The sequence below is a fragment of the Corvus cornix genome, chromosome 7 (assembly GCF_000738735.6).
Source record: "Corvus cornix cornix isolate S_Up_H32 chromosome 7, ASM73873v5, whole genome shotgun sequence".
Taxonomy (NCBI): domain Eukaryota; kingdom Metazoa; phylum Chordata; class Aves; order Passeriformes; family Corvidae; genus Corvus; species Corvus cornix.
In genome coordinates, this window is record NC_046337.1 from 16,475,824 (window position 1) to 16,494,172 (window position 18,349).

The 18,349-nt window shown below is 41.2% G+C and overlaps 1 protein-coding gene across 3 annotated transcripts in view; it reads right to left on the minus strand.

Annotated features, from left to right (window-relative positions):
* Positions 1-18,349, minus strand: part of ITGB6 (integrin subunit beta 6) — a 57,834-nt gene that overhangs the window by 36,560 nt on the left and 2,925 nt on the right. For all 3 annotated transcript variants that reach the window (XM_019290357.3, XM_019290354.3, XM_039555491.1), the window contains 4 exons: positions 17,526-17,644; positions 15,544-15,681; positions 13,386-13,544; positions 12,487-12,717 (listed from right to left, as the gene is read on the minus strand). The gene's annotated coding sequence lies outside the window, so the exon portion shown is untranslated. The remainder of the gene's footprint in view (positions 1-12,486; positions 12,718-13,385; positions 13,545-15,543; positions 15,682-17,525; positions 17,645-18,349) is intronic.

Below are 18,349 nucleotides of genomic sequence, written 5' to 3' on the forward strand. Positions count from 1 at the left end.
GCAATTAGCAAATACTTAGATTCAAGATATCAAACTTTGAAGTGTAGAGATAATTAATAATACAGCCTACATAAAATTTACAAATTCTATTTGATATTATCAGTTCCCCATTTGCTTGTGAGCTAATATTTTATATAGGTCTTGGCAAGAATAGCATGGCTGGAGGCTGAGTGCCTGCCTCGGAGTGGGGTGGCTGCCAAAGACTATCTGAATAAGTCTTTACTGAATAAAATAGCTAAGTTTCTGCAAATTATTCGGAATAGACCTCTCTGGATTGTCTGGAGAGAGCAGAGAAGGAAAAGGAAGTAGCAGAATAAATAACAACAAAAACAGGAAAAAAAAAGACAGCAGGGGCCTAAGAGAGGTCCTGAAAAAGAGACAGCATGCACCAAGAGTAAACCTTGGGCAAGGTAAGAATACCTAGACAGGAAGCTGACAAATGATTCTTGTTTTGAAACATCACCTGTGATAACTAAAGGTAAGTTGACCAGGAAATTCCTCTACTAGATCAATGTTTTATTGGCTTTAATTATCACTAAAAGAGTACAATCTCAATCTAGAGTGGCCATGCTGGTGTAGGAAGGGTGTGTAAAATCCTTTGGGGTCGCGGCATTGCTTGATTAGACAGCAGGGTTCCCCTTCTTCATAAGGTTTTTAGTACATTCTGCTTCACCCACCCAAATTAAAGGCATTGATTCAATGAGATACACATAGAAGTAGTTTACAGTGCAGAGAGAACACAATTATTATTGTCTCCCATCAGCCACTGTATCTTCATTTTGGAGCAAATTCTGGTCTCTATTAAATCAGAGTTACAGTTTTTTAATGACACATCAGAAAACAGCTCTTTATCGTTCAGTGTAGGCAATGCTGAACAATGCAAGTCTTCCCCCATTCCTGGCATGAATATAGCCCTGATCTCTCAGCTTCACACACAGCCCAGTTTTTAATTCCCAGTGATCTACACGCTCACACCCTGAAAGCCTGGAAAAATATGGAACAATTTAAAATCTGAATGTCCCCTGGCTGAGATGATTCTCAGAATATTTACAAAGGTGCAGGGAGGCACCCCTTGCACTTGAGAAAACATTTCTCTCTGTTTTTGAGATGGAGTCTGCCTTCTCTCCACCATATTTAGCTCCGCAATGCATCTTAGGTCAGAAGCAGATTGCTTTGTGCTTGAAACATCTGGTGACTTTATTCTCTCTCTGGTTTATTTTCCCAATCAAATACTGAAAGCTCCTGACAATCTCTAGTGGGGAATCAAAGTAGACTTTAAAATTTCAGTCAAAGTTTTTAACCTGAAAGGCAGTAAGTAAAGATTATACGCAAGTTTACGGGTTAAAACACTTCTCTCCCAAAGAAGACCTATGTTCTATAGCTGTATAGATGAGTGCTTCCATACTCTTGGGCCAGCAGAAATGGAAAGCATTTTCTTTGGAAAGTGTGGACAGATATATATCCCCCAGCAGCCTGATAGACCCAGTTCCAAAGAACAGCAATGGCAGATGTTTCAGAGGATGCCTGTCAGTTCGCTAAGCAATGAAGGCTGAAAAAAGTTTCCAAGCTTGAAACTTTGGTTCATCTCTACAGAGCTAGAGATGATTTGAGTATCCACACAGCAGTGTGAGAGTTCTGCAAACAGGCCAACCCAGCACAGAGAGAAACCACACATAAGTACTGCAGTGACACTGTAAGGACTATCCTGTCTCTGCCTTTGCTGCAGTACAGATCTGGCAGTGCTTTAGGGAGAGCTGGCAAAACCATTTCAAGAGGAAGTGACAATCCCTAACAAACCGTTGTATTTAATGGGGAAATTCACAGTGAAGGTGAATGTAACAAATCAGCAACTTTTACTTCTTTTTTTTTGTTGTTGAGACATCTGCTCCCTCCTTCTTTATTAATCATCATGGTGGGAGATGGGTATTTCTCCAATAGAAAATGACATCCATCCAGAGAAACTGCTGGAAGCATTTGGGTCCTGTATGAGTGACCTGGAGCCTGCTGTAAGCAAAGACCTGAACATACAGTGGTGGAGCTGCTTCATTTAAGCTCCTGTGTTTTTTGGGTGTACCAATATCATATCCCATGAGGGGCCTAGGACCAAAACACTGCCACAGAGCCCACTGAGATGTGGTGTCTCCTACTCTCCTCTCCAAGTGCTGTTTGCAAGCATGGCTACACACAATGGAGAGCAGTTTTGGAAGCAGAGGAGGAGTGTCTGTAGCCAGTTCTGGAGGGTCACAGGAGATGGAGAATCACATAGAGGAAAGGAATTTTCCCCTCCAGCTCTGAGCAAAACAAGGTGTTGGGAATTGGTGACTCAAGTTGTGATTCATGCTTTGGTCTCCTCTTGTTCCTGGAGCAGCATGCTGCTGTTAGATGAGGGCAGGGAGTGAAGTCAACAACCTGCTTCTGAACAAACAGAGGGGAAGAGGAGGAAGGAGGAGGAATTGCTCGCCAACTGAACAGTGAGCAGCAGGCAGGAAACTCAGGGTGTTTTCAGCTTGTATTCCCCTTGCCCACAGCTCTGACCTGGCTAGTTCCAGCCGAGGGCGTGAGCAAACCTTTGTTCTCAGTTTTCTTGGCATGGGTGAGCAACGCGAAAGATTTGTTTGCTTTTTGGATTTTACTACATTGTCACACTCAAAGAGAAATAATCAAACCTCTGAACTGCAGAAGGGCTCAGGGGGAACTGGTAGGAAAATCGGCTGGCATCAGACTGTCAACAAGCCCACAACAGTCAAATTGTGCCAGGGACTTCCACACAGCCCATCAAATCTCACCTTGTTTTCTGTTTGCTTTTCTTGGTTACGTGGTACCCCTTGCTTTCCCTACACTATAAAAATGTGGGGCAGAGGCAGCAGAGCAAGCACTTCTCAGTGCTGGTGGCTGATCATGCTGGGGGTGGGAACTACACTGAGGGCTGACTCCACAGCTCCTCAGACCCCTGCACTTTAGGTGAAGAACTTTTCATAACTTTCTTTGTTTAGATTACTGCTAAATTCAAACCAGACCTGCACTCCCCATCACAGACAGGCCAAGGTGATGGCCTTGCTATTGCAGCAGCACCAAGGGAAACAGAACCCTTTATCATAGCCCTGCACCAGGCTGGGCTTGCTTGTGGAAGACTGTAAGGCTGGGTAAACACAATGTCGTCAGGCCTGACCACCCATATGTAAATTCTAAACTATGGAGCTGGGATTAAATCACTTGTAAAAAGTGATTCTGCTCTGGTTTTGCACACAGAAAATAATTTTATAGCTGATCTTACTGTACTTAGACCTACAGAGGTACATTGCTTCACTAAAACACAGGGTTTGAATAAGGTTATTCTAGAATAACCAAAACAGATAAGAATGCTTAACTTAGCACCCAAGCAGCTACTAAATACTGAGGAAAATGGGCTCAGGTACTGCATGAAAGCAACTCCATTTCTGAAGTTTCCCAGCAGCTGGACTCGGCCAGTTCGATTTCCATTTACAGACACTCAGGCCACTCGTTCTCGCCAGTGGCTGCCGTCTCTTCTTGAGAAAAGAGCAGAATTTGTGGTTTCAGGAGCCTTTTGTGCAGAGTGCTGCCATCTTATGGCTACTCTGCTTCTCTGGAGTAAAAAAATGAGTATTCTCAAACTCATGTAGGAAAAAGGTGATACTAAGAGTCCTGTTAACTTTTAGCAATATTTTGCTTTGTGACTTATATAAAAACCTTTGGAGATGTTCACATCTTTGTTAAACAATTTATTCACTTATTATATTAGAATTATAATTTTGTTTGCACCCTTTTTTCAAATCCCATCTCACATTAAATAGAACATTACTTCCATTTTCTTTGCTATAAGCTTGGTTAAAAGCTTCTGAAATGTCAGAAATTGTGCAATATCTTTGTCAGTGTAAATTATTACTGTATTTTATAAACCTTGCGTTATTCTTGTGTGTTTCTTCTGAAAGCAGGAAGGAAATTTAAACCAACAGTGTCTGCTCACATGGAAACAGGGATATTGGAAAAACAATATTGTACAAAATGATTAGTACTTCTACAATTCAAAGTACTTGTCAGAACTGTAGATATTATATATATCTAATAAACCCATGCAAAACAAGGAATATGTAAATAGGGCCACCTCTAAGTAAAAATAAAATCAAACTAAATCAATTCCAAGTATTTTGCTGAGCAATACCAAAAGGAAAAGGCAGAGCAGGTTTCTCTTACAATGTTTTCCAAGAGTTCAAAATGATTAATCATGTAAATACTGTCAATAATATTAGATCCACTGATACCTTATGCTTCTTATCTCATATGTTTGTTGTGCTTTATTCTGACACTTGGCACAGAGATCTGTCAAAATTTTAAACCAATCTTTAAAAAAAAGTTAGTTCTTAACATTTTGTAGCATGTTGATATGACACAGGCTATAGAGTCGTGCTTTATATCTGGACCAATAAATTAACAGAAATTTCAAAAAATACTATTGCCATAGTTATAAAAAGCAGAGGGCACAACACTGCAAAGGATCTTATAGATGCTGAAGATGTGTCCTTTCACCTTACACAGCTCTCTTAATAAACTTATGGAAATCCATCATAAGTCTTGTCAGACTGCTTCACTCTGGCAGAGAGGCAAAGAGAAAGTGGCTCTACTCACCGTTATGCAAGAGCTACGGGAATTCGTATTATCCAGTTTGCAAACAAATAACTTCCATTTTACTGTGATACATACACCTACTGTGGTTTGTCCCTGTCACTCTCACTAGAAGGCTTTTTCAGAGACTTCACTCTTCTCATGGCTGGAAACCACCTCAGCTCCAGCCTGGATGGACTAACTCTCAATATATATCCATTTATTTTAATGACAACATTGTCTGGCAACTTAAATAGCTTCTTTCCTCCCTAGTATTTGCCCTGCCCTTCTTTCCCCTCCCCTTGATGTATTTATAGAGAGCAATTGTATATCCCTCATTCTTTGTTTTGTCCAGTACTAATTTTCTGCATTTCTTTCAATGCCATTTCCTAATTATGGCTGACAGACTGTTCTCCGTACCCAGAGGAGCTTTGACCAGAGGAGCCTCCTACAATGGTGTTTGTACTCAGGTATCCCTTCTTTAAGTCTCCTACATGATCTCTAAGGAGGATCAATTTTGCCTTTCCCATGGTTCCACCCCAGTTCTCTTGGGATCCTTCTGTGACTGACCAAGACATTATGGTCTTCCCCTTACCTAACCAACTTGCCACAATTTACAACAGAAATCATTTCTACCTCAGTCTGGGTGTGATCCAGCACTTGTACTATTAAGTTCTACCCCACACCTCCAGCTCTCTGTTCCTCCATAATGGAACCGATATTTTTCTCCTCTGACTAGACCACTTTTAGCAACAATGGAAGTGTTAACACTTTGAAGGACTAGATGAAACACTGATGCTTGAAAAGCTCTACTCAACCTTAAGGTAGCCCAGTAACTCCCTTTCTAGAGCAGCTGGCACCATGCAAACATTTCCCCAGCCCTAATACATTGTATTAAACATTTATTGTTTATTTTCTCTATTTTATCTTCACTCTATTGTTCATTGCTTCTTGCAAAATGTATACAAAATTTCCAGATTACTAAGGTTAATTAATGAAGCTGTAGGCGTGAGTTCACTTCTTCTCTCTCCTTTGTTTTGGGATATCTTTAAAGGAAAACTTGATACTGTACCTGAAATTTAATTTTTCTTCTTTGAGCAATTTAGGTTGGATAACAAACACCACTTCACTGTGGGCCCACTACACCTTGTTTACAAATTTTCAGGTGTGTAAATGTTAGCTTTAATTTCTACAGATTCTCCCATTTTTCTCCATGATCTGTACCGTCATCTTTACAGAAAAGAAGAAAGAGAATTTGCTTGGTTTCTACACAGTCTTTAATCTCTACCAGAGAGAGTACTTGCCACGTACCAGATTCCCTTTTATTGGTGTGGTAGAAGAAACTTTCAGTCTTTCAAATATTGTTACAGATGGTAAGTCTGTAAACATGACAGATCTGACTGCACCCTCTTCTTCCAGGTTCCCAAAATACCATTTTCACTGATGACCTGGTATGCTGCGGACTTTCACTCTCTTTGCTAACTTCTAATATTTTTATTTCTTTTCTAAGGATTTGTAAGGTGCTAGCACTCTTCATTCTCTCCTTACAGTACAAATTACAGATTTTTAAATTATTATTTAAATTAAAGAAATTTTAATAGGTTTGGAGCCTTCATCCAATTAACATCACTAACTAATTTCTTTAGGTACAATACTTCACAAGGACAAATTTTGAGAAATGAACAGGACTATTCTTGTTCATTCTTTCATTTATTTTCAATTTAATCAAGTTGAGATAACTTTAGCTAGGTTATTTTCTACAACCAGCTGCTCTATGTCATCACTACCTAACAAAGATCCCCTAGAATAGCATCATGGTAGTCCAGTGACTGCTTGCTGATGAAATCTGCCAGCTATTATACCCTGGAATAACTGGCTCTACTGTTATCAGCAACATTTGCTTTATACTCTGTTTCTGATGAGTTTAAATCTCCCACAATGAGGCAATGCTTGGGAGCTTCTCTTTCATGCTCATCATCTGAGTTAGACCTATCTGTCACATGTTGCCCCTTAGTGGCCCTTCAGAAGACCTTTAGTTTGGCAAATTCCTTTCTGCCCCTGCCACCTCTCTCTGCCTCTGTAGGCAACTTCACTGCTACTGAGTGATGTCTCTGTGCCACTGGTTTTATTTCCAGTTTTCTTAAAAGACTACACATTAGTTTAAGTTCATTTCAGTCATAGATGACCCATCCACCATCCTTCACTATTCTTGGAAGATTTGGGGTCATCTTGGATGCTGCAGCTCTAGCTTGTGTGTGCAGGTTTTGTACACAAACATCTTGGCTCAATTTCTGTGACAGTGTGAAGGTTTTTTTCAAGTATCACATCCCTTTTATTCCTAACACCCAGGGCACACACACCACATTCGCACCTGTGTCAGTGCTGATTTTGCCTGTCCATTTTTCTCCCATCTGATATTTCTTTCTCCCTAACTTATTCATCACATTCTGCTTTTCAGAACCAGGCATCAAAATACTTACAAGTGTCCCCCCAACGTCCTCTCCCATTTCTTAGAATTCTTGTACTGATTATACTTATGTATAAATATATATATATAGTTATCATCTATTATTTTATAACATGCTACATGACCTAACCCTTATACTATATTGATACCAATTATAGAAATCTTGGTTCCAGAAAATCAATGTCAAGTTTGCTCCAACAGAGTTCATCTAGTTTGTGTGAAAAATCCTCCTTCTTCTCAAAAGCTAAATTCCTCACAACACTCCTCATAACACTAATTCTTAAGACATCTGCTGCTCTTTATTATCTTGCATGCTTTAACACACCCTCTTCAGGAATGAAACCCTGGAGTGGGAGCTTTTCCTTCAGGACAAACCTACTCACACAGATTTCCTCTGGTTTTCATTCTTTCCTTCAGTCTTTTATCCTACAATGTGAGCTGCTACAGTTATATTTCATCCCAGAAATGATTGCACTGCCAGCAGCACTAAAATGGCTTCTGTTTTATAAATGGAATAAATAATAAACTGCATGCACATACTGTGTGTGTATTTGCCTGGAATACAATAATTTCAGCTTAAAACTATGCTATAATAGTACTGCTGAACTTACGTTTGTGAGGCAGTTTTAAAATAGTTTTTGTTAAAATAAGTATATCTTTGCATGAAAGAGCTAAAATGAAAGCTTGCATATACTTTTGAACTTGAGTAGCTTTGTGAAATGTCTCATCAGTTCTCCTGGAGATATTTTAGTCATTGGGAGTTAATCATTACCTGAAATTATGGGAAAAACCTATTCAAAACCAGTCTACCATGTAGTGTTGTGTTAGGGAAGAAATGCAGACACTGACTCATAGCTGTCATTTATTCAGTCTGTTATGATGTGATTCTTTCCAACATTATTTTTATTTTGATCTACAGTAAGATGCTGATCTGGGGGATGAGAGTAAGACCCTGCCCACCCTAATCGGTGGAGACATTTGAGTGTCAAACGACCAGAGGAACACCACAAAATTTTAAAACTGCATGAGAAACATACATAAAGGTAAAGAGATTAATGAGTTATGTTAATCTGGAAGAGGCATCTGAATGCTCTCTTAAATCAGAAAAATTGTGCTCGGCAACGTCTGAGAGCAACAGGGTAAACCAAGAAAAAATTCAAACAGGTCAAACACTGGTGTTATGGTTGCTCCCAGGACTGTGCCAAGGCATAGATATGGCAATAATCAAACCTCCAGGGAACAGCAGACACAGGGCTTGGGCTGACACAGGAGGTGCCTCACTCTGCTCTTTCCATAGACGCAGTCAAGAGCAAACTGGTTCTTAACTTGGGCATATCAGATGTACAGAGTACACCTTTCTTTCTGTACTACAAAGCCAGGCGAGTTCCTCTCAAGCTCTGTAGTGTATCAACTTTCTTGCATGTAGAGAAAACAGAAACAACTTCTTCTGCCTGTGTCATGTTAACATGAAGATTAGACAGGATGGGTACATTGACATAATAGCCAAAAACAATGGTAAAAATTTGAATTTAGATTATCTAAATAGTAATGTCAGCACTTGTGGAAAGTGTGTACTTGTCATGTTCTCATGATGTCATAATTTTCTGTCTAATTTTGTGAAATTTGATCAATATTCAGTTTTAAGCATACAGAGAAGTAAACAAAACCATTGCAGTAATTTATTCAGACTGCGCTGACACACAGCTATTCATGATGCCTGTGCATCATATTACTGATAAAAACATTCATTTTTACTAGGTCTCCTTCATCATCAGTTTGCTCAAGGGGAGTAATAAAGCCTATTTTTCCTTCATCCTGTACTGATGTTTATGTTCTCATGCGTTACCATCTGATTTGTCCTGACCACTTCAAAATGAGTATTTTTCTTTTTTCCCCTGCTGCTTCAAAACCCCCTCTTAAGTTTATTTGCTGTGCTTGTGGGTTGGGCAATGACAGTTTGATTTAACTCATCCTTCTGAACTTGCATATTAATGAATCATTCAAGACTTGGCCTTTCATGTATATTCTTCTAAGGTCATGGTTTTTATGGTGTATCATTTTCTTCACGAACCTGGTATTGTGCTTCTTCTGTTGTTATAGTGAAGCTTGAGGAAGATTGTTCCTCAGAAATAATTTCTCCCCTCTTACAACCAGAACCAGTCCAGGCTCAGAGTCAGACAAAGCATCACAAGCTCCAGCCTGGGCAGCCTTCCTGGCTGAGGAAATTCCTCAGTGCAGCTCTTGTGGCAGAAATCTGACAATCTCTATCTGTTTACAATGTTTATTAATACTCTGGGTAACGGCACAGGCACCACAGAGGCCTTGATTCTATTCCACAAGGATGGCAGGTAAATATTGCCAGAAGAATAACAGTCCACTGTCAGAAGCAGGGGATTTCCAAATTTGAGGCTGAAAGCCTGAGTGGAGGACAGCCAAGCACAAGAGATGTGGAAGCCAGGAAAGGGTCAGAGAGGAAGCAAAGCTTGCTGAAGCTGATTTTAAACAACCATTTGAGGTATTGGCTGAGGTTTTAATATCCTCTGCTGTTGGATGAGATTAATTGCTGCTAGCATGGTTCTCAAGGAGGGAAGAAGCATCTTCTAGGGATGCTAAGGGTCATCATTCCAAGTAGGTTTTCTGCCCTGGGGAGAAACGGCAGCATTTGCATTTTCTACCCCCAGACAGTTCCGCTAAGGGAAGAAAAACACTCTCTCCATGACCGTCATAACACACCTCTGCACAGCCAGAAAGCTTTATCATACAAGTGCCATTCCTAACTAGTCTGGCAGAGCCTCATTTCAGGGGCAGTTAGTGCTAAATGAAACCTCATTTGGACCAGGCTCTACCTCTCACACAAGTGGCCTGCAGAAGGCTGAGGATTGCCTTACCAGCCTTCAGGCTGTCTGGGTGCCAGCAATGGGAGACAAACCTTAAGGAGAAGCCTATCTCCAGGTTCACAACTCTGTACCCCAGGAAAAGGATGAGATCCACTGCCAGAGCACTACTACTCCAGTTCTGCTCTGCTGAACTCACCCCACCTGCTTTGGGTGCTACTGGAAAAAAGTACTGAGTTCAGAAAATCAGATGGATTTGTGTTTTCTTAGGTTTAGGATACCAGAGAGCAAGACAGATCAGAGTTTTAATACCATTGAGATGCTGACGAGGTCACAGACATCTGATTTAAGAGGCATATTCCTATCTTCCTAAACTTTCAAAAAGAAATATTGTTAATGACAGGACTGACATCTCATACATTTCCCCAAGCTCCTTCATTCCTACCTGATAGCATGAATGTTTAATTAAAGCTTTGGCAGAGAAGTAGATCAGGACTACTGTATCATTTTCCCTTCAAGGCATGCTTCAGCAAGCTGATGCAGATTGCTTGCTTGATGAGATATATCAATATTATAAGGCACCATGTGTCAGGCCAAACACACTAAAGGCTGTGTTAAATTTTAACATAGGTCATGAATCACTTCAACTAATTCAGCCAACCAGAATTAATATGAAAAGTATGAGTAACAAGGGGCTGTTTTTTGTTTTGGTTTTATATAAGCAGGAGGATGAAGCATCTGAGCAAAGGTTCATATGTGGCAACCACTGTAACTCGGCTCATGTAGGAATGGTTCAGCCATTTGGACCACAATGCAGAAAGATCTACATTTGCATTTTGTTGAAAACCTCATTATAGCTTTCTGAGAATTAAAATTTTGACAACTTGATTTGGGGGAGACTTTTAAGACCATCAACTCTGATATAAAATAATAAACGGTGTATATGAAACAAAACCTTTTTAAAATAAGTTTTCCCTGACATCTCCTGAAGAGAGAACAGGAAATGGTCAAAGTGAATGCTGACTTAGTTTTTCTTTTTTTCACCATTTATTGGCATTGTTAGCTAAATTTCCTTACAAAGTGTTCAACTGTAAAGTTATTTTGAGTTAAGTCACAAACATAAACTAAAATCACAAACTAAAGTGCATTGAATGGTCTTAGACTTTACTTGCACTGATAATGATTGTATGCCCTACACAGCATGATAAGTATTTACATGATCTTACATACTTTGAGCAATATGTCGTCATGATTCATCATTCTTTATCTCTCTTTATTTTTGCTGACTTTGCTTCTTTTATAACTCACCTCTGTCTAGACCAACATACAATTCCTTATAAACACAAGCTTAACCATACCTAGACATTCAAGCTCAGCTGGGCAAAGAGGTGATGTTTTCATAAGTTTAACAGTTTGCCTTTCTATTCCAGTAGCATGGAAATACTTTGTTCTCTGAAAAAAAAGTTCTTTTTTTCCTCCTTGTTTTAGGATGTGCCCTGATGATGCATCTGACAGTGATGTTCACTCAGGACTATAATTAAAAGCACTTGCTGCAATAAGGTTACTCATTCACTTTCTGCACATTTTTGGTAAGCGTATGGTATCTCAGAACCTGTGCCTGTCACTGGGGACACTGAGCTCCACAGCTCTGCCAGAAGGAAAGGGACTGGTTTTGGCATCGGGAATAGCAGCAGCTCCAGAGTGAAAGCCCATTGTTGGGAAGTGGCACAATCATCAGAGATGGTGGCACAGCAAAAGAAGCGCTGAGAGCATTGCAGCCAGAGACGCGAGTAACAGGTCTATTCATAGCCCTGCTTTTCCCCAGGGGATGGCGTCTTGCAAGTGACTTCATTAACTGCTGACAGCAGACAGACTGCGCCGCGCTGGGAGCGAAAGGGAAACACTCATCAGATGGCCCCAGCCACAACTGAGGAAACGCACAGAAGAGATAACTGGCAAGCATGGTGCTTTCCTTGCCATTCAGAAGAAGTTAGTCACATCCCTGAATGCAATGCTTGTTTCTTTTCTTTCGGCAGGGCTATCTTCTTGTGTGCAGAGTTGCTCTGCACAAAGGGTGCTGCTGTCGATTCAACGCACCCTTGGAATCTGCCCAGGCTGTGGGAGATGGCATCTGAATTCCAGATCAGTTGCTAATTGTAAGAAAACCCCCCAAATATCTTGGCATTTGTTGATTTTAATAGTCGGGAGAAGACACCCACCAAGCCTTGTTACCTGTCATTCACATCCTTGCTGTGTTTGACCTCTTGCACTGTGTGCAGTAGAACTTCCTTCACTCCGTGGCCAGCAGGATGTGTGTTCACTTTGGTGTCTCCAAGGCATTTACTCACAAAACAGGGTCACACAGCCCAAATTACCTGTATCCTTAAAACCAGGGGACTTCATCCACATCCATCCTTACTGAACCATCTCTGAGGTTGTTTGCCTGACAGTGCTCTCCACAGTCAAAAGGTCTTACTAACAGCTAAAGACTGAAACACAAGGCTTTCTACACACAGGTACTTCCTCCTTTGCTACAAAAATTTACAGAAAAACGTGTTGCCTTACCTGCTGCTCCCCAGGGCACTTGCACATTTCTCGTGTGCAGAGCAGACTCTCCGGCACTGCAGACATCCTTGCACCACAGCCCAGCTTTCTGCAGGATCACAGAGAGATTCTCTTTCTCCGCATGGCAGCTGCCTTGCTTCTTACCAGCCCTGAAGCCAAGCCTCTGTTTTAAAAGCACACCACCATCCTGCTCCTTCGAACTTCAGTTTTCTCTGTGGATTCTCCAAGAGCCTGTTTCAAACATTAATACTTTGATTATTGGCTTTCTTTAGCAGATTTTCTACTCTCCAAACCCTATCTCCTATAGAAAGTCTGACAAAAGCTGGCCTAAAATTCCATTAGTCAAAGTCCTGTTCTCCCAGAGGAAACACTGCTGGTCCTTCATAACCAGGCAGGCTATTTATAGGAATGGTGACAGTGTGTCTAACCCCACAGTACAATGAGAATGAGGCAGTCCAGAGAAGACAGGATGATAGAGGCTGTTCATAAAATCAAAACTGGAATTCATGTTCTGTACGTCAATAGGGATTTAAGCAACCACTTGCTTTCCCCATTCCAGAGGGAAGAAATAAAGGCCCTCTTAGCACAGGGACACACAACACATTGTCACTGGAATAATTAATCCATTATTTTAAAGAGTAATGTTGAAGTTTTGTATCTGTTATAATCCTAATCTCCCCTCTTTCTGCAATGCAGTGCTTCCACCTCACATGCACCTGCTGCTTTCACACTCCCCAAAGGAGCCTCCTCCTCATAAACTGCATTGCATGTTCATCTTAATAGACATAAAACCAGGTTCTTTGATCTGAGCAGCAAAGTACAATTAGTTTGGGAGAGAGAACAGAGGAATCTGAGACAAGCTCCAGACAAAAGAAGAAATGGCAGAGAGGCAGAATTACCTTAGGGAATGCACAAGGAAGCATCAGTGCCAGCTGGGTTGCAAATCAGAGCAGCAAACAGCTGTAACACTCTCTTCTAAGGTACTAGGTGGGAAGCCAGGCATAAAGAGCAAGGGCATCCCAGTGTACACATCATTTCCCTGGGCAGTAGTTAAGGAGCTGTAAGAAAAGAGAGAAGACATAAAAAACAGGCAGAGATGAGATGAGGATCTAATGCTGGCTTAGGAATGCACCAAAGTGAGAATTAGAAAAACCTGTGAAGAGGCAGGGGAATGACATTACTTGGAGTGGGGCTGGAAGCTACAGTGGCACAGTGGGCTCAGCAGCCCACCAGCCCCTTTCCCATGTCCAGGCTGCCCCGATACAGGGGCAGACCTCACGGGCCCAGCTGAGGACCTCTCACCACCAGTACTGCCATGTTTCCCTCTACCTACAGTAATAAATAAAGCCCCCACCTCATCTCTACAAGACCCAGGTAGGAAGATAACCAGCTCATGTTCCACCCTGTCTCATCACACCTGGGGCACAGCCCTTTGGGCTCAGGCACATAGGTGGGGAAGGCAACTGGCAGCCTGTGCTGACTCTCCCCATGTTGAAGACTTGTGGGATGTGCTGCCATGGAATTGACACCCTGTACTGTCCTCCCCCTGCTCCTGCCTACAAAGAAATTAAGCCCTTTAGCAAACTTTACCCCCTTTGTTCCTGTAGGTGACTCCCACCAGTGAGCTGGTGGTACTGCTCCTGAGGCAGCTGGGGGGTCCCTCAGAGCCTGGGTGATGTCAGGAGCTGCAGGGCACCCCCACAAAGCTCTGACACACTCCAGCTCTGCTCAGCCTGTCCCGGTCCTGAGCCGCCCTCAGATGGGGCCTGGTGAGCTGCAGTGTAGCACTCAGGGAGGACCACGTCTGGAGAACAGAGCCCAGGGAGGGAAGTCGTGGGGACGGACGGAGGTTGCTTCTTTAATGTCAGTGTCACCCATGACTGCGTTTGCTTTCTGCCAGAAAGTTGCTTTGGGCCAGAGATGGCTCTGTGTTCAGTCCAGCCTGTGCTGGGGTGTGAAAAGACACGGGTGGAAGGAAATTTCCTGCAAGAGCATCCGAGCTGCAAAGGTGATTCAGAGGGGAGGGAGAAGGGGGACAAACGACAGTCAAAAGAGCTTCAGGGAGCTGGGCATGGACCTAGAGTGGAATTAATAAGCAAAGAAGTAAGGTGAGAGTAGGAGAAGTAGGTTATACTGTAAGAGAAGGGTCCCTTAGAATTGGATGGAAAAACTCGCAGAGCACAAAGTTTGCTCTGAAAGAGCAGTGACACTTGTGGCCCCCATATAAACCCACATCATGGCTTTTCACTGATAAGTCCCTGGAAGCTAATTAGGACCTGAAGTTGTAAATTGGCGGTTGATTATGAGGCCAGAAGTGTCTGGAGAACATGGGCACAGCAAGAAAGCCCAACACACTCCTCCAGCCAGAACCCATGTGGCATAGGCAGCACCTCCCTGCCCTCCCCATTGTTGGCTCCCTGTCAGGTACAGTGAGACATAAATTGCCTTGGCAAGCTGAGTCTGGTGCACAGGGTCACTGAGCAGCATGTCAGTGATGTGCTGAAAGCTGCTCATGGCAGCTGGGGAGCACGAGGGGAGGGGAGGCTGAGGGTGGTGAGGGGGGCTGAGCTGTCCTGACAGCAGCAGGTGAGACCCAGCACGTCAGCAGCACCAGAGCTCTCCCTGCCCTCTCACAAACCCAGCAGCCCAGCCCATGTGCCAGGTGCTGACATGCATTTATAGATATGCACATGATACCAGTCAGAAATAACATCTTCCTGAGCTTTTAACATTAATGTGGCACTAGGTCTGGGACAGACTAGGGAATTCTATTACATACCTTTAAAAATGGGATTTAAATAGCTACAGAATGACTGGCTAATAGTAAATGGCAATAAAACTTCTCTACCAAATTTGAAAAATCACATGAAAAGAGAAAGACAAAACTCTTCCCCATTGTGCTTGCCTACCACACACACCTTCCAAAAGACATGGCTGGATTTTGGCCTTGATACCTGGAGGAATATATTGCTAATAACTAGAAGTGAATTTGTACTTAGATATGTACTCCAGGGAAAAATATTACCCAGGTTGTCTGCAGTGGTAGCAACTCATTACCATAATTCTTTTTTTCTTCATAGAGGCACAGAATTAAAAGATCTCTTTCCTTCTTAAATAAAGATCCGAGGCTGGATTCATCCCACACATAATTCTGTAATTTCAGATCCTCTTGATTGATTATTTCTTCAGTAATCCCTAAGGATCAAGAACGGAAAATTTGAAGGGAAAGAGGATGTATGTTAAACACAATTATGAGTGCCTTAATGCACAAACAATAAGTAAGACCAGAAAATATTTTTCCTGTAATAAAATGAAGACTCCCTTAATCCCCAGAAATTCACTGTTTTTCTTCAGAGCAAACATTTATTGGTAATACACACTTCCCTGAACTAGGTAAAACTCACAGCTGCAAGAACAGCGGTGGTAAACCAGAGGACCAGACATGAAATGAACAAAATTACATGTAAAGTTATTTTTGAGAGGCTCAGTGAAATCAAATGCTGTCATTGCTTAAGACAATCCACCTCACTGACTGTACTAAATTTGCCTAGATACACCCCTGAGAGAAAAAAAATGCAGCTGCCTGGCATAAAACATGGAGATACAGAAACCAAACAAATTCCCATGTGAGAACTTTATCAAAGCAGGGAGAATAAACTCCTATTTACCCGTTATGCAAAATTAGGTAATAGAAATACATGAATATTTTATGGGACAGATTCTTCTGAGACATATTTATTCAAGGTGGCCAAAACCCTTGGGCCTACGTTCTTGAAGATACTTACTTAATCTGTGGTTAAACCTTTTGGTCAAACAAGTGTTAAGTTTTATCACTTTACATCCTGAAGGACATATACTGCCTTTGCTTGATTTGTAGATATAAAAGATGCTGGGGGTAGTGATGGAAGCAGCTTATGTTTTTACTTCTATTACAGTGCTGCTTCAATCAGAAACAGAACTTTGTGGCAGAAATTGCACAAATAGCATACGTATAGGTACAACTTATACCCAGAAATTCAACACAGGTGAATTAATTCCACAGCAGCAGAGGTAAATTTTACACAGAAGTTGCTAGAGAGGAGGCATGACAGTGGGGGTGGAGTCAGAGCATACTGCAATCTGTAAGTAAAGAGCACCTAAAGAGTGAATGGGTTGAGGAGGCACTTCATGAGGCTATAGGAGAGGATGAGCTTTGCCTCTGCTCTCAGGTAAGGGGACTGCTGAGCACTGTGCTGAGGAGAAATGCAGGCACCACTCAGGGTCTGCCCCAGACCGAGCACAGTGCCAGAAATCACTATCCAGAACAGAACTGAGTAGTAAATACATGATTTTTATTCTATCAGTCACAAGCCTGAGTGGAATGAAATGTAATGTAGTGCTAACAATCTCAAAGCATTAATAAGGAAAATTTAGATCAGAATATGATTTTCATAATTAATAAAACAGGTAACTATTGTACAATGCAATACATGCATTGTACATGCAATAAATGGTTACAGGTGTCGTGTAGGACTGAATTACACCACAGATCATTTCATTACAATGCTACAATTGCTTTTTTTTATAACATTCTTAATGCAGTAAAATATCTGAATAAGCCAGAATGAGCATGATTATAATTATAATTATTATTATTAATTAGGCTGCATAAATGAACACTAGTGTTTAAAAAAAATCAAAGATATTAAAGTCATGAACAGTAGCAACACTGACTAAACAGTTAAACTTCAAACACACTCTTTTCATAGCCAAATCAATTTCTGAAAAACTTTACAAGGTAAAGGATATACCACTAAACCTTTCATGTTATTTACACAAATTATGAAAATAAATTTATCTGTATTTCATGATGAATTATATTCTCTTTTGCAGCCAGCATCGTATTTTATCAAGAAAGTTGTTGGAAACACAGGGAAATTGTTTAAAAGTATTTTTTTAATTCATCAGTTGAACATACTTTTTAATATTATTAACTGCAAATTAGAGTGGTAATAGGAATATGTGCTCTGAAGCCTCTAATGATGTGTTGCACTACTTACCATTCAGGACAGACCTTTCAATTCAGAAAGTGCTGAATGCATTACCAGGACCATTGTCCAGAACCTCTGCCAGACATATCATTAGTCTCTATTGTGGTAATAAAGAGATTCCTGGCATTCTGGTATTAAGAAACCAGAAGTAATATATTAGTTTTACTTTACCTCTGCTACTTAATAACGAGCACATACAATAGAGCACACAGTTTAGAAGACTATGAAGATAGTATCCTATTGAATGACAGACTGTCTGGTTGATTTACATGAAATACCAAGTGTTCGTATGAGAAAAGGTTAAAATTAGATTGACGAGCAAATGTGCTACCAGACTGCTGGCTGACAAATGGCAAAGTTATGCCAACGTATTACTTATTCTGGAGGCGCCCAAGAAGCAAGCAGGAGGATAGTAATTCATGTGCTAAAATATATTCACATTTAGCATAAACAAAGAGTCCTCAGGGTCTGCAACAGGAACATATTAGCTACATGTAATTTATGCCAACCAGTAAGTCAGTGGAACAATTTCATTATTAGATATGGAATTTGAATGACTTGTATTTTCTGAAGTCAAGAGTGGGTTGCTCTACTGTCATTTAAATTATTTCAGAATAATGCTCTGATGAATGACTACATTGTTCTTCCAATAAATTGACTCTTGTGCTACATCCCCCTTCCTGCTACCAGCCACACAATGAAAATACAGATTAGTCATGTAGCTTTTCACAGTGGCTCTTGGATTATAGTCTGGCTGCTTCTTGGTCACCATAAAGAGCAGACTAATTCAGTAGTGGTGACTCCTTTCCCTTTCTCTTTTCCTTTCAGGAAGT